The following is a 16,206-nucleotide window of genomic DNA, read 5'->3' as shown; positions in this document are numbered from 1 at the left end:
GCAATTGAAGGCATGAATTAAAGCATGGAGCTATCCCGTAACCCACTAAAGGTGTGTTTATACTCTTTGGTCCAATGAGAGAAAAATTTGCCCGTCTTGGCAACATGTGAGATGTATGATGGAACGTTGGTTTAGTGTAAAACAAGACATTTTTATTGTTAAACAAGACATTTTTATAATTAAAACACCAACTACAATGGTATGTTTGCATGACAACCATAACGTCCAAAAATATTCATTCATTCATTTTCTACCGCTTATCCTTATGAGGGTCGCGGAGGTGCTGGAGCCTATCCCAGCTGTCTTCAGGCGAGAGGCGGGGTACACCCTGGACTGGTCGCCAGCCAATCACAGGGCACATATAGACAAACAACCATTCACACTCACATTCATACCTATGGACAATTTGGAGTCGCCAATTAACCTAGCATGTTTTTGGGATTTTCCATTTTTGGAATGTGGGAGGAACTCCACACAGAGATGGCCGAGGGTGGAATTGAACTCGGGTCTCCTAACTGTGAAGTCTGCACGCTAACCACACATTCATTCATTCATTCATTTTCTACCACTTATCCTTACGAGGGTCACGGAGGTGCTGGAGTCTATCCCAGCTGTCTTCAGGCGAGAGGCAGTTACACCGTGGACTGGTCGGCAGCCAATCACAGGGCACATATAGACAAACAACCATTCACACTCACATTGATACCTATGGACAATTTGGAGTCGGTAATTAACCTAGCATGTTTTTGGGATTTTCCATTTTTGGAATGTGGAAGGAACTCCACACAGAGATGGCCGAGGGTGGAATTGAACACGGGTCTCCTAACTGTGAGGTCTGTACGCGGACCACTCGACCACTGTACAGCCGTCCAATTTTATAACATTTTTCATGTATAGAAAACAAAGCTTTACGAAGAAAGAACGCCAGGGACCACTTTCACTTTCACCCTTTTTTGTATGAAAAAGCAAAAATCCAAGACATCAATTCCATTCCACTTAAAGGGGAAGTGCACTTTTTTGGGATTTTGACCATCATTCCCAATCCTTATGTGAAACATGAACACACGCTTCTTTCACTCGTCTGTGCATTATAACACGAGAAAACAGGTTAATTTCAGCTAGCTAACAATTCTGTAATTCGGATACATCTATGAAGCCCTCTAAAAAACAACATTGCATTGTTTGATATCCATGCTGTGATCATGCATTAACATGTACGCTGATGATAACATGTAATAGTTGCAATATCTTGCCGTATTTTGATGATTTTAAACACATTGATACACATACTTATGCTAGTCCTGACAACACTTGGGATGGCTGTGTCTTCCAGCACAAGACGTGTCCTTGGGTAAATCGAGCATCTTGTTGAGTCTTCGTAACAAAATTGAGAGCTAGCTATCCACTCTTCCGTCTGTTGGTTCATGAGATAAAAATAGTTTTTCATGTTAGCTGCTACAATAATAATATCGTTTTAGCTTGGTTAATATACAAGTCAGTTATGTCAATGGAACAGTTAGTTCGTTTTTATTTTGTGAGGGCTTTAGCGTCAGTATTTCCCATGATGGCCCTTGCTAGCTAGCTCATATTAACTGTTTTTCTCATGTTAGAATGCACAGAAAATGGAAAGAAATATGTGTTCATGTTTCATGTAAGGATTGTGAATGGCGGGCAAATTTTTTTTTTAAGTGCAGTTTCCCTTTATAGCTGAATTTTGGAGGTGGAGCTCCGATATCGATACCGTCCTTTTTTTTATTGATATCAGCCGATACTGTTCTGTCGCCGATCGATCGGAGCACCCCTAACAGTTACTATTTATAATTACAGTAAACCTCGGATATATCGGATTCAATTGTTCCCACTGGTTTTGTCCGATATAAGCGAAATCCGTTATATGCGTATAGCGGAAAATGTCCGTTTTCGCATATATCGGATTTATATCCGGTATATGCGTAAATCGGATTTTATCCGTTATAAAAAGGCACTTCCTTGACTATGTTTCCAATGTACCTGGACGCGCAGGCAACGCTGCAAACGCTGCAAATGACGTCGTATAGCGGCCTGTCACGATTCGGCGAATCGGAGCGCCACGATGCGGCCATCCGATATATGCGAGGGAAATTTAATGGAAATGCATTGGAACGGGACTGGAGATTTTGTCCGAAATAGGCGAAATCCGTTCCGGAAATGCATTACAGAAAAATTTGTTCTTTTTTATCTGTCCGTTGTGAGCGAAATTCCGATATATCCGAGTCCGATATATCCAAGGTTTACTGTATTACTATTACGTTGGTAAATGAACTAAAATGATGCTATAAACTACATGAATCATAGAAAACACACCTTATTAAAGCACTTCTTAAAGCCAACATCAGAAAATTCCGTTAAATAATGAGAATAAGTAAAGTACAACAATTTATAAAGGATCTATGCCGTGTTCAAAACAAACTTGCATCTTTCCAAAGTCTCTATTCCTATTCCTATTCCTTCTATGTTTATCTCCAAACGGAGGCAAATAAACGCGGCGTTACAAATGCTGTTTGAAGTTGCGGAGACAGTGTGTGAACTGCGGAGATGAAGAAGAAGAAGAAGAAGAAGAGGAGGAGAAGGAGGAGGGGTTGAAGTTATTCACAAAAGGAGTTTTAAAATGCGCCGCGATCACAAAAAAAATGCAACGCTAACGACCTACAAATCTCTCCTCGAAGCTGTCTCCGCCCCCCGCCGCTCGTTTCTCCCACCTGTCGAGCGCTCGTTGCGCTCGTCTTTCATCACTTGTTCGCTTAACAACCGATCACAAATCCTATAAATGTCATCTGAAGGTCATTCTGTATGTCCGCGTGTGTCCTCACAAGGTCACAAATATTAACGCACGTCTTCTCTTGATGCGTCACGACTCAAAAAAGTGACAACAACAATCGACGCTCACGAGCGTGTGTGTGTGTGCATTTGTTTCTCTCCGCGGTGAGACGCTTAATAATGCAGCGCCGCCGCTCCTCGTGGAAAACATCCCGATCAGTGAAGAGAGGTTTGAAAAATATCTGCGCTTTCATCTCTTAAGTCATTGCTTGTTCTCGTTAAATGCGGGAGGAAAAAGACAAAGACAAGCGGTTGACGTACGAGATGCTAACACTGAAGGCCGACCCGCATAAACGCAAGGTCAGCACCACCACGCCGAGGCTTGTTTATTATTTATTAGTCTGTCATTCCTACTCGTGGTGCTCTTTTCATTGCGTCCACAGCTGGATAATCTGCGTTTACTGAGCTAACAAAGCTAACCGAATGTCTGTAGTTATGCGGACAAAAGTGTTGGGTCACTTTAACAGCTTCTTCTGCTCTTCTGGGAAGACTGTCAATAAGATATCAGAGTGTGTGTGCAGATTGTCAATCATTTATGAGCTTTTCATTATATGGCCTGGTCCTGTAAAGGTTTGTATACATGAACAAGACCAGGAAGTCTAAAGTTTTTCCCGAGAGGACCACATATTGACATATTTTGTGTCTTAAAGGGGACCTATTATGCTCATTTTTCATTGTGGACTCCTATAGAGCAGCTACACACAATAACCACCACAGAAAGCTTTCTGGATCTTCCAGAATCTGCACCTATTCAGCTGTATTTCTTTGGATTTCATGTTTCCTGAGGAAACGGTCTGTTTTAATGTTTTCCACCCACAACCCACCTCCAGGCAGGCATGCCCACTCGGCTTTGGTTGGTTGGTGGTTGGAGTGCTTAAAAAACTCCCGGTGTCGTGCCGCTAGCTACGAACACATTGTTATAGGAGTTGATAAACGGTCTAGGAGTTGATAATAAACGCCGATGTATCTTTTTAAAATGTAAACTTTTAACTTTTTGTTGGATCCCGAATCTGATCCAGAAGTAGAGACCGGACAGTCCAAATTTTCTCAAGAAAATAAGTTACTTCAGGACGCTTCGCAATGTAGCTTTAGCATTTTAGCATTAGCATCTGTAACATGTAATGTGTTTTGCGTGACTACCAGTGTTTAAAAAAAGCCACTGATTGTGGTGGGAAAAAGCTTTTAGTAACCCTGCTCCCTGTATGCACACTCTATAATGCTACACAAGCGCTTTTGTTCCATTGATAAATTCTTACTTACCGCTTCTCTTCTGACCCAAGTAAAGCTGGAAAGGCAAGTTTGTCGGCTAGTCCAGCTGCATACTGGCCCATGTTCACAAAACAGTCCAGTGTGAAATGGAAAAATCAATTTCTTTTGCTGGTAGGGAATCAGGAACCCCAACCACTTATCCCTGATGGTGGCATCCGCTCCTCTGTGACATCACAAAGGGGCAGTTTTACCACACCTTCTGAAATCCAGCGTTTAGAGCCATCCCAAACTTCTTTCAGGGTTCAGTTCCAAATGCGCAAACCTCATTATCTGAAACTTTGGCATCATTTAACATGAGAATACAACATTCTAACTACATTTATAGGTCAGAAAAGTGGAAAAAAGCATAATAGGTCTCCTTTAAAAATGCTAAAACCAATCCAGTGTAGGTCAATATATGCATGGCTATCTGAAAAAAACATCTTAGTGTAACAACTAATAATATATATCATTAATAATGAAATTTTTCTATAATAGTAGTGGAAAAAAATATTAAGTATCTTGTTTCTTCAGTCTTTTGTTCATTTTAATGTAAAGGTACTTTTGTTTGGACAAATATGACGCTGATAACAAAAACACTTGCATTTTTTGGCAGTACAATGCTTACATAAATGCAGTCATTTATGTAAGAATTTTTATTTTTTGTCAAGAAAACCATGCAAATTGCTAGATATCATCTCTTAAATAGAACTCTGTACCTTTAGTTATACCAGGCATTAAAATGGATCAATAAACTGAATAACCAAGGGTGGTCTAATAATTTTGTTCCATGACTGTATGCTAAGGGAGAAGAAAAAAAGCAAGCTGCGAGCAGAAAATGGCCCCCAGCCTGCATTGTGAACACCCCTGAATGATTACAGGCAGCAATCAGTGGCTCTCTATTGTTTTAATGACTTAATTTGTGTGCGCGTGTGTGGGTAAAGTGGGTGTTTTTTTGGCTGCCGTACTGATTGTAGTCATTCACATACATACTTCTACTGATTGGCATTGTTTGAGTTTCGGAACTCATGTTTATTTCAACACCACACGGCCGAGATGCTGTCGGCACGTTTGAATCAGACAATTAAAAATACATTGTAGCTCTGGCGTTACACAGGCCAGCCCCGCCATGGCCGCTGCCTAAAATGAGGCAATAAAAAACCAAGTCACATTGTAGAAAAGAGCATTAAAATGCAAAACGCGTGAAACGATTCCCCTCTGGTTGCGGGCCCGGGCGGGCGGGTGGGCGGGCGGCGCTCGGCTCAGCAAACAAGGTGAGAGAAAGACGAGCTCGCCATTTAGGAGGAAAGAAAGAAAATGCTTTATCTTTTCAAATGACTGAATTCAAATGAAGGCACAGAGCAACAGAAAATGTGCCTGAGGCAGAGTGCGGCAAATAAACATGCGGCGCACACTTTCTTTTGTTGTCGCTGCCTCCTGGTCTGGAGGCATCTTTAGGGGAACTTTGCATCCATTATTTCAACTTTATTTGAGCAGGAACACTGAAGCTGCAAACATGCTTTAAGCATACATACATACATACATACATGAGGCTCACATCTTGCTGGTTTTCACCCAATTATGATTGTGTGCGCACGTGAATGGACAAACACATATTTACATTCAACAAAAAATATCAGGCGGTCGAGTGGTTAGCACACAGACCTCATAGCTAGGAGGACCGGGGGTTCGATTCCACCCTCGGCCATCTCTGTGTGGAGTTTGCATGTTCTCCCCGTGCATGCGTGGGTTTTCTCCGGGTACTCCGGTTTCCTCCCACATTCCAAAAACATGCTAGGTTAATTGGTGACTCCAAATTGTCCATAGGTATGAATGTGAGTGTGAATGGTTGTTTGTCTATATGTGCCCTGTGATTGGCTGGCCACCAGTCCAGCGTGTACCCCGCCTTTCGCCCCAAGACAGCTGGGATAGGCTCCAGCACCCTCGTGAGGAAAAAGCGTTAGAAAATGAATGAATGAATGAATGAAAAAAAAATATCATAACACTTCTGTATTGGCGGCCATCTTTCATGAGCTGAAGTCAAAGAAGGCTTATTTCTCTCAACTGCTGTTCCCAAATCTGTCCAAGTGAGCACTTCAGGTGTAGCATATGGATGTGCTGATTAGACAGCATGATTATCGCACAGGTGTGCCTTGGGCTGGCTACAATAAAAGTATTCGTAATAAACATTTTTGTACAATGAAATAACTAGGGACTTATGCAAATGTAGAAAAACTGAATTTTTATGAGTCCTGACGCTGATATTTTCATTTTCTTTCTCATTTTTTGGGGGGATTTTCCACTCTCCAAATAAAGAACTTCATTTTTTCTGGTGGCGGCACGGCGGTCTAGTGGTTAGCGTGCAGGCCTCACAGCTAGGAGACCAGAGTTCAATTCCAGTTCTTTGTGGAGTTTGCATGTTCTCCCTGTGCATGCGTGGGTTTTTTCTCGGGTACTCCGGTTTCCTCCCACATTCCAAAAACATGCTAGGTTAATTGGCGACTCCAAATTGTCCATAGGTATGAATGTGAGTGTGAATGGTTGTTTGTCTATATGTGCCCTGTGATTGGCTGGCGACAGCTGGGATAGGCTCCAGCACCCCCCCGTGACCCTCGTGAGGAAAAGCGGTAGAAAATGAATAAATGAATGAATAATACTATCTATACAACAATGGGTCTCCAAAACTCATCATGGTATTGCCGTGTATTCAAAATACAATTGTTGTCGATGCCTTACCAGCCCATACCGCAGCTCCACCATCCACGGCATTGATTGTGCCATACACACTGTCTGCCATCTGCCCTGTACAGCGAAAACTGGGACCTCTCCAAAGTGCCAGACACCAAATTCTCGTAAACACCGGGAATGGTAGAGCAATTAACATTCAATTCACGGGCAACAGCTCAGGTGGACGTAACTGCAGTCACGCTTGCGACATCTGTGGCATTGTGCTATTGTGATAAAACTGTTTTAGAGCGGCCTTAACCCAGACAAGCACAAGGAGAACATGAAAAACTCAGGACTCCAGTCCCCTTCCAAAATTGAAGAGGCAGTGCAAAGCACTCAGCACGATGTTAAGACCGTGTTCAAATGTGAAAGTGTTGCCCTGACTACGGTCGTGCATGCATACATGCATGTTTTAGCGCTAGAAGGACGTCAAGGTCAGCTCACTGGAGGTTTCTTTGAGGCCTGGCCGTGCAGCTGCTCCACATGGAGCATCAAGGTTAAACACTTTTGATGTTTTCAGTAGGGGGGGACCTCCGCTCCCACCCCCGCCTTGTTCATGATGCAACCTCTCCTCGCCGCTTGCCTAACTAGAGCACCAAACTCCACGACCCTCCATCCCCATAAAAACTCTTGGTTGTAATCCGTGGGTTTGTGCTTACTTCTTTCCCCCTCCTCGACCCGAAGGTGATTGAAACACCCTCCTGGAAGGGCGCAGAGCGGCGAGCCAGCCCAACTAATATGGACGGGTTGTTTATCAGAATGCCAGCCTGCCAGACGCGGCAGCTGTACGCGGCGTGGAGAGGGATGAGAGTAATTACGCAGACTGACACACACACGAGCCAAAGCCTTGTAAGGGATGCAACAGCGCAATCACTGAGGAAAAACAACACACACACACACACACACACACACACACTTAGAGGTGATGCTTTCATGTTCCTCCTCACTCCATCTTGTTTTGTTTCACCCATTTTCCCTTCCATCTCTCCCTTATCCCACCTATTTCACGCCTTCCAGCTTTCTTTTCCCTCCTCAGCTAAAGCATCGCCAAATTGCTGCACAGTTTCATCATAAAAACCCCAATCTTTGGTCTCCCGAAGCCCCCCACACCACCCACCTCATAAACATGCACGCTAGCACAGGCTAACATGCAATAACACATTCCTAACAAAATATCACAGGCTTTTAAAGTAGGGGTTTTCCTCGTTTATCTCACTAGTAATTCATGTATTTTATTCTTACAATATAGAAGTGACAGAAAAAATGAGGTGCAGGCCAAAAATGGCCCCTCAGGCCGCACTTTGGACACCCCTGCGCTTGTGGGAATCCATGAATCAAACTTCTAAGTTCTTAGAAAGACCAGAAAAATTCATTCATTCATTTTCACGAGGGTCGCGGGGGTGCTGGAGCCTATCCCAGCTGTCTTTGGGCGAGAGGCGGGGGTACACCCTGGACTGGTCGCCAGCCAATCACAGGGAACATATAGAAAAACAACCATTCACACTCACATTCATACCTATGGACAATTTGGAGTCGGTAATTAACCTAGCATGTTTTTGGAATGTGGGAGGAAACCGGAGTACTCGGAGAAAACCCACGCATGCACGGGGAGAACATGCAAACTCCACACAGAGATGGCCGAGGGTGGAATTGAACCCTGGTCTCCGAACTAGACCGCCGTGCCGCCACCAGAAAAAATGAAGTTCTTTATTTGGAGAGTGGAAAATCCCCCCAAAAACGAGAGAGGAAATGAAAATATCAGCGTCAGGACTCATAAAAAGTCAGTTTTTCTACATTTGCATATGTCCCTAGTTATTTCATTGTACAAAAATGTTTATTACGAATACCTTAACTGTAAATGTGTGTGTGATTTTTGTTTATTTTTTGTGCTTTTGTAATAAAAGCAATACAAGTAAAAACTGACTCAAGCAATAAAAAACAACAATACATTTTAATCATTAAAAATATATATATTTATGCTGTTTTTTGGTTTAGTTTTATTTTTATCATGAGACCAGTAATAATAATCCCATCATTCATTCTGGTGTACTGTTCCATTTCCGACACTCTATTCTCCAGATATGTATGCTGTTTGTCCTTTTCCGTAAGGTTTTCACCTCCTCTATCAACGTTGTTTTTCTGCTGCAATCTGACAGCACAATCCAGCAACTTCTTTATGTCGTCAACCTCCTCGCCTGTAATTTGTTTCCTCTGCCCCATGTTGGATTGCCCTCCATTTCCAGGCCCGTAGGTGGCCAACTGCCACCAGATCACTACACCTAATTAGTATATATGCAAATACAAGGAAATATAATACTTTACTATTGTTTAAAAACTTGTACTATACACATCCCGTTCCACTTTGTGGTTCATATTTCACGGCTTCATTCTATGACAAGTTTTCAGTAATATATTAGTGTTTTGGAGTTAAATATGGCTTATTATTAGTCAAAATATATGCATATTTCAGCAAATGTTACATCTTTTTTGCACAAAAATGGTGCAGTGAACTAAAATACAAATATAAGACATTGAAAAGATGCATTCAAAGACTAAAAATAATCAACATCTTAACATCTTATATATATATATATATATATATATATATATATATATATATATATATATACACGTATATATATACGTATATATACGTGTATATATATATATACGTATATATACGTGTATATATATATATACGTATATATATATATATATATATATATATACATATATATATGTATATATATATATATACATATATATATATATATATATATATATATATATATATATATATATATATATATATATATATATATATATATATATATATATATATCACTATATTGACGTTACTATGGTACCCATTATGTCATTATATGGTCATATCCCCTCGTACTCCGGTATGTGACACAAAAAAAAAACAACAAAAAATTAAATTATATCAGAAAGGCAGGAAGTGAACAAATGTAACAGTTACTGATTGTAAAAGTACCAGATGGAGGGGTAGGATTTAATAAGCTTTGCTTCTTCCTACTCCTTTTGGACATGTGGAACTGTGAACTGATTATGTGATGCATTCTATTGTAATCTGATGCATGTTCAAATGAAATAAAACCATTACCATTACCAAAGACGCTGCGGTGTCAGTAATGTTGCAGATCAGGCTTTTGTCGCAGGTTTGAATGATCTCACAACATGCACATTCATTCATTCATTTTCTACCGCTTATAACATGCACAATAATCCCTCGTAAAAACACTGGCGACTGTTGCGGTCTTAACCCCCTCCAAGTTGAAACTCAACTCTCAATGCGCTGATAACCTTTCCCTTTTGTGGCGCTAGTCTTGTGTTCATGTTGTGTAAAAAAAAATGTGTTTACTTGTGCAAATGTATGCCAAGTTTTTTTTTTTAACACTGTGATCCTTCATTAGGAATTTAGTTTGGAATTGCATTTTTTTCCCTCCCCTATTCCCTTTTCTCCCCCTCCTCCATCGCCGAATCATCCTGTCCTGTCCACCCCTTGTCTCACAGTATAGTATGTTGTATACAGTATGTATGGACGGATGATTACACAACATAATTTGTACTTTTGTATAAGTGACAAGATCAATAGAGCCATCTAATTCATTCAATCCCTGGCGTCATTTCCTGTCTGCCCCCCACTCAAATCCCAGAGGGAACACATTTATAGCAGTACACACAAGCATACTTCTTATTTACTTCTTAAACGGCTTATTTACTCTCATTATGTCTGTTAAATTTGGTAATAATCAAATCAAATCAACTTTATTTGTAGAACACTTTTCCTGCAAGGACATATGCAACACAAAGTGCTTTACAGAATTAAAAACAATTACTACAATTAAAAAGAAAACAATTACAAAGAACCCCCCTGCCTCCCATTCTCCATACTAGACACACACACACACACACACACAATCACACACAGTAGGGTAATACTGGTATAAAGGTGACTATAGGGATTTTAGTTGATGACTACAGGGCTCTAATATTAAAAGCCAGTCCCACAAAGCCAGGACTCGTCTGTCATCTTCCACTCAGACCTTGAAGCCACGTCTTAAACGTTGTTCAAGACCTCATTGTTGCCTTGTGTACAAACGGAAAGTGACGCAGACTTCTTTTGCATGCATTGTCACACAACGCGAAGGAAATGAGACTCAAATCCTTTCCTTAAAAGGATTCGGATAGCGAAAGGAAGAAGCACTACTTCCAGTTTTTGTCGCTCGTCCTTGACAAGACAGTTTGACTCGGCGTTAGGGGTCAAATTAAAGGTTAACGTCCGAGGTGGGAAGACGTTGCGTCAGTGAATGTCCTCACAAAGATAATGTCCAACATGTGGAAGTCTCCGTTTTTATCACGCCAATCCCCAATCAGGACCCAGCAGAGCTTCCTCCTGTCTCCATAGTAACAACCCTCTCACTTCCTCTAAATGTCCTCCAGCCAGGGAGTGTCTGCATTTTTGTGTCCTCTCCAGGACTTTTACAGTTCATCTGAGAGTTAGTCCTTGCTGTGTTTGTTTGGACAGAACAGAAACGGTTTAGTCTTTCCTACTAGAATACAGACACTAAACACTACTTGGTGAAAACAACAAACTTGAACATTTTTAACGACAAGATGTTTTCTTTTAAAAGTGAAATTCCACTCATCAAATCACCTATCCAACTATTACCTCTTTGACAGGTCAATTCCTCTAATTTTTTCATGAAATCAATAAAAAAAAATCATGAAATACAGTACGTAAATTGCTCATTAAATAACTTTCATTACATTTCATTACATAATTACGGTAATCTGGTTCCAGACCCAACCACTATAAATGATTCTTGAAGTATTTTCATAGTCAGAGCACTGAATACCCGTTTATGACCTTCTACATACAGGTTTTAATAATATTAGAGCCCTCTAGACATGAAATAACACTCCTATTTAGTTTTTGAGGAGGGGCGCTTGGGTACCTCGTGTTATTATTATTATCATTATTTCATTTTTCATTTCATTTTCTCCCGCTTTTTCCTCACGAGGGTCGCGGGGGTGCTGGAGCCTATCCCAGCTGTCTTTTGGGCATGCGTGGGTTTTCTCCGGGTACTCCGGTTTCCTCCCACATTCCAAAAACATGCTAGGTTAATTGGCGACTCCAAATTGTCCATAGGTATGAATGTGAGTGTGAATGGTTGTTTGTCTATATGTGCCCTGTGATTGGCTGGCCACCAGTCCAGGGTGTACCCCGCCTCTCGCCCAAAGACAGCTGGGATATTATTATTATTATTATTTATTTTTATTTTTTCACAATTAATGAAATTACATTAATTTAATGTTGACCCCCCCCCCCCCCAAAAAAAAAAATAGAAAAAATATTTCTGTGGGTCAATGTGGTCCAGCTGGTTTTGATATTTAATAAAATAGTGATAAAATATATGTACATAAGAAATATGCAGATTCTCAGTCGGCTGTGTTGACCAATGATAACAAAGTAATTAAAATTAGAACTACTCAAAGTAGTATAATATAGTTTTGTATAGAACAAAAAATGAATCAACTCAAAGATAGTCAGAGGTTTAAGTGTGTGTGTGTGTGTGTGTGTGTGTACATGCTACCGTTTGAATGGGAGGAAGTCAGTCAGTTTGACACGGGTCAGTAGCGCAGCTGCAAAGCAGTTCCCCGACATCCGTGGTTGTTGTCCATTTTTTGAATTTCACACCACACACGTCACCGTGTCAAGCTGACAAGTCACCTTTTTTTTTTTTTTTTTTTTGTCCCGCAGGCCAGCGGAGGTGATTCATGCGAGCCGACAGACTGGGTGATTCATTCCAGTGGATTACAGGTGAGAACGATGTGGTGTCACTTGCTGGGTAAACAGGCCAACCAACAGTAAAGGGCCTGAAGCCGCAGGCCGGCTGCAACACACAAGGAAATAAACCATAACGGTTACCGTGTATCACAATAGAAGATTTTAGAATGGGAAGAAATATGACTCAAGACTTGGGGGAGATAAATTAAAGAGTGTATGATATAAGAAGGGGGCTGCATGGCGGTTGAGTGGTTAGTGCGCAGACCTCACAGCTAGGAGACCAGGGTTCAATTCCACCCTCGGCCATCTCTGTGTGGAGTTTGCATGTTCTCCCCGTGCATGCGTGGGTTTTCTCCGGGTACTCCGGTTTCCTCCCACATTCCAAAAACATGCTAGGTTAATTAGCGACTCCAAATTGTCCATAGGTATGAATGTGAGTGTGAATGGTTGTTTGTCTATATGTGCCCTGTGATTGGCTGGCGACCAGTCCAGGGTGTACCCCGCCTCTCGCCCGAAGACAGCTGGGATAGGCTCCAGCACCCCCCGCGACCCTCGTGAGGAAAAAGCGGTAGAAAATGAATGAATGAATGAAATTAAAGATTAAAGGTCGAGTGGTTAGCGCGCAGACCTCACAGCTAGGAGACCAGGGTTCAATTCCACCCTCGGCCATCTCTGTGTGGAGTTTGCATGTTCTCCCCGTGTATGCGTGGGTTTTCTCCGGGTACTCCGGTTTCCTCCCACATTCCAAAAACATGCTAGGTTAATTGGTGACTCCAAATTGTCCATAGGTATGAATGTGAGTGTGAATGGTTGTTTGTCTATATGTGCCCTGTGATTGGCTGGCGACCAGTCCAGGGTGTACCCCGCCTCTCGCCCGAAGACAGCTGGGATAGGCTCCAGCACCCCCGCGACCCTCGTGAGGAAATAGCGGTAGAAAATGAATGAATGAATGAATGATATAAGAAGGGCCCTAGCAGAGAGCCTTGAGGCACCCCTATTTGAAAAATGTAGTTATCAACATCAAGTAGTGCATTTAGAGACATTTGTTTCATTCATCACTGCAAATAATAACAACAATCAATTATTGTGTAAACGTCGAAGTGCAAATACATAATAATTATTCTGCTCCCAAATTCTCTATATTCATAAATCTGCTGCATTTTTTACTCTTAACAAATCCCCAACAGACTCAAGCTGTTCCACTGTCAAAATGTTCAGCTCATTCAGGGGTTGTGGATTTTTCGCATTCCAAAATCTTCTCATTTTCATCCTCAATTTAAAATTTTTAACGAAAATTTTTAAATTTTTAACAAAAACTTTTTAATTAACAAAAAATCCTACTGAAATAAATGGAACTGTTTTACATTCAATCTACATTTTAACTCATTTCTACTACTACAATTAGTTCCTCGTTTATTAAAAGAAACCATATTACAACAAGGATCTGAATCAAGGCTACCCAAGCCCAAACTGGGGTCATACAAAGAATTTTATTCTGTGTGAGTAGGTCACTTGTGCCATTTTTTTCCTCTTATTCTGTTGTGTGATGTCAATCATTGTGTATGTCAGATTACTCATCCCTTTTTTAAAATATATTACTTCCGGCTGTTTGGGTGCTCTATGTCACAGAGCAGTGATGCACATCTTTAGCGCATTTGCCGAGACTGCGGCCCCTTGCATATGGCCCAATGACATTTCATGAGTGCAGTCTCGTCAAAGTCATTGTGGGACGCTTACAAGGTACCAAAGTTAGGCGCAAATTTTCTTTCTGGGAACATTACTCCATGTTTCGGAAGTGTATTTAGTTATTTTGTGGGTTGAAAATACCTAAAATTTGCCTTGATGTTCATTTTTTTTATGTTTTTGCAGCCTGTTTAGGCAGAGAATGTAATTTAGTATAGCCCGTAAGAGACAGGAGAAACGATTTGTTGCAGTGGTCACTTTTAAAGCCGAGACAGATGTGGGTCAAGGAAGCTGTTGTCTTTTTACAGCGACAATATCTGGCTGCTGTTTTAAAAACTGCTTTTTAAAGTCTCATTTGAACAGGACACAAATCCTCTTTCTTTCTCTCTCTCTCTGTCTTTCTCTCTCTCCACTTGTCTACACAAATCCTCTGGTGGCCTTTTCCCCCGTCCTCATGTTAACACTTGTTACTTTAGAAAGGCCCTGCGCCGACACGAGCACTTCATGAACAGAATAGTGCAAACCAAAGCAATACAACATTTAATCAAAAGACGGTGGCACATCATCATAGTTTTGCTCGTTGGAGGCACATAATAGATGAGAATAAACGCCAAAAAATATCATCAGATGTTAAATTCCAGATGTAAAATTGACTTAGTAGATGCTAAAGGGATGTGTGACTCTGGATTTTAAGGCAGGGTTGTCCAAATTATTTCTATGAGGGCCACATAGTGAAACATGGAAGGATGCAAGGTCCACTTTCATAGTTTGTAAAGCAACACATGAAGATATGTGAAGATTTTCTATATATTTTAAGAAAAATTGCATCTCACTTTGTGTTATAGGTGAAAATAGCCTTTGCTCTTTTTTCCACCCATCTTTGCTGTTGTTGTTTTTTAAATAATCTTCATTAATATTCTTCTCGTCATATTATGACATTATTGTGATTATATTTTGACTTGATTATGAAAAATATTGTTACTTTTTCCTCAGCCTCATTTTCCAAAATGACAACTTTATTTTTTTTTGGTTTATTTTTCATATTTCAACATAAAAAAACAACATTTTTTTATGTTTTCACTCCGTGCTACTAAAAGTACATTATTTTTCCTTATACCATTGCAAATTTATTTTCTTGTTATTATAGTGGAATTAACACATACTGTATATGTTGTATACAGCATTTTTAAATGTTTGGGAAATAAATTCTGATACAGATATCGACCGATATTGCATTTTTTATGCTCGTATTGGGATGGGACATCCCTAATTATAACTTGTACATGTATTTCTTTAATATTTTAACTTTATTTTACTAAAATTACATTACTTTGCTTTACATTAAAAAGCCACAGGCCGCATTTGGACACCCCTGTTTTAAGATATTAGCTCACATAGTTCCAGAATGTGTTTAAATATGCATATTTCTGCACTAATAATAGTCTATAGTTGGATATAGTTAAGTTATTTTGAATAATCGTTATGGTGACGCCACAAAATGCCATAAAACTAATAAAGAATATTTTTTCATCACCAGGGCCCACACCCATGTATAAAACAACATCACATGACATGAATAGAGGTGGTGGACAGCATCTGGATTGTGTGTGTGTGTGTTTTTTGGTGGGATGATAGTATGGAGGTCTAAGCTCGTTATTAGGGGCTCCAGTCAGATCCTCTGGAGATGGGAAATCCCTCTCTCTCTTTCCCACTGATTGTCTCTCCCACTTCGGAGATTTGGACTTTTATATCCACTCCCCACATGTCCCCCCCTATCTTCCTTGTATCAGCAACACAATACACACAAACACACACGGAAAGGTTTAGGGCAGCCCTAATGTCCAGAAAGACATCCTGGTCTGGAAGGATTGTCATAA

General features: G+C 40.6%; 1 long non-coding RNA gene across 1 annotated transcript in view; it reads left to right on the top strand.

Annotated features, from left to right (window-relative positions):
• LOC131108219 (uncharacterized) overlaps positions 1 to 16,206 on the top strand; it is a 113,596-nt gene that overhangs the window by 85,074 nt on the left and 12,316 nt on the right. The window contains exon 3 of the long non-coding RNA XR_009120432.1: positions 12,620 to 12,679. This is a non-coding gene — a long non-coding RNA (uncharacterized LOC131108219). The remainder of the gene's footprint in view (positions 1 to 12,619; positions 12,680 to 16,206) is intronic.

The sequence above is a fragment of the Doryrhamphus excisus genome, chromosome 20 (assembly GCF_030265055.1).
Source record: "Doryrhamphus excisus isolate RoL2022-K1 chromosome 20, RoL_Dexc_1.0, whole genome shotgun sequence".
In the NCBI taxonomy this organism is placed as follows: Eukaryota; Metazoa; Chordata; class Actinopteri; order Syngnathiformes; family Syngnathidae; genus Doryrhamphus; species Doryrhamphus excisus.
The sequence above is the reverse complement of the archived record's forward strand: the minus strand, read 5'-3'. Positions and strand labels throughout refer to the sequence as shown.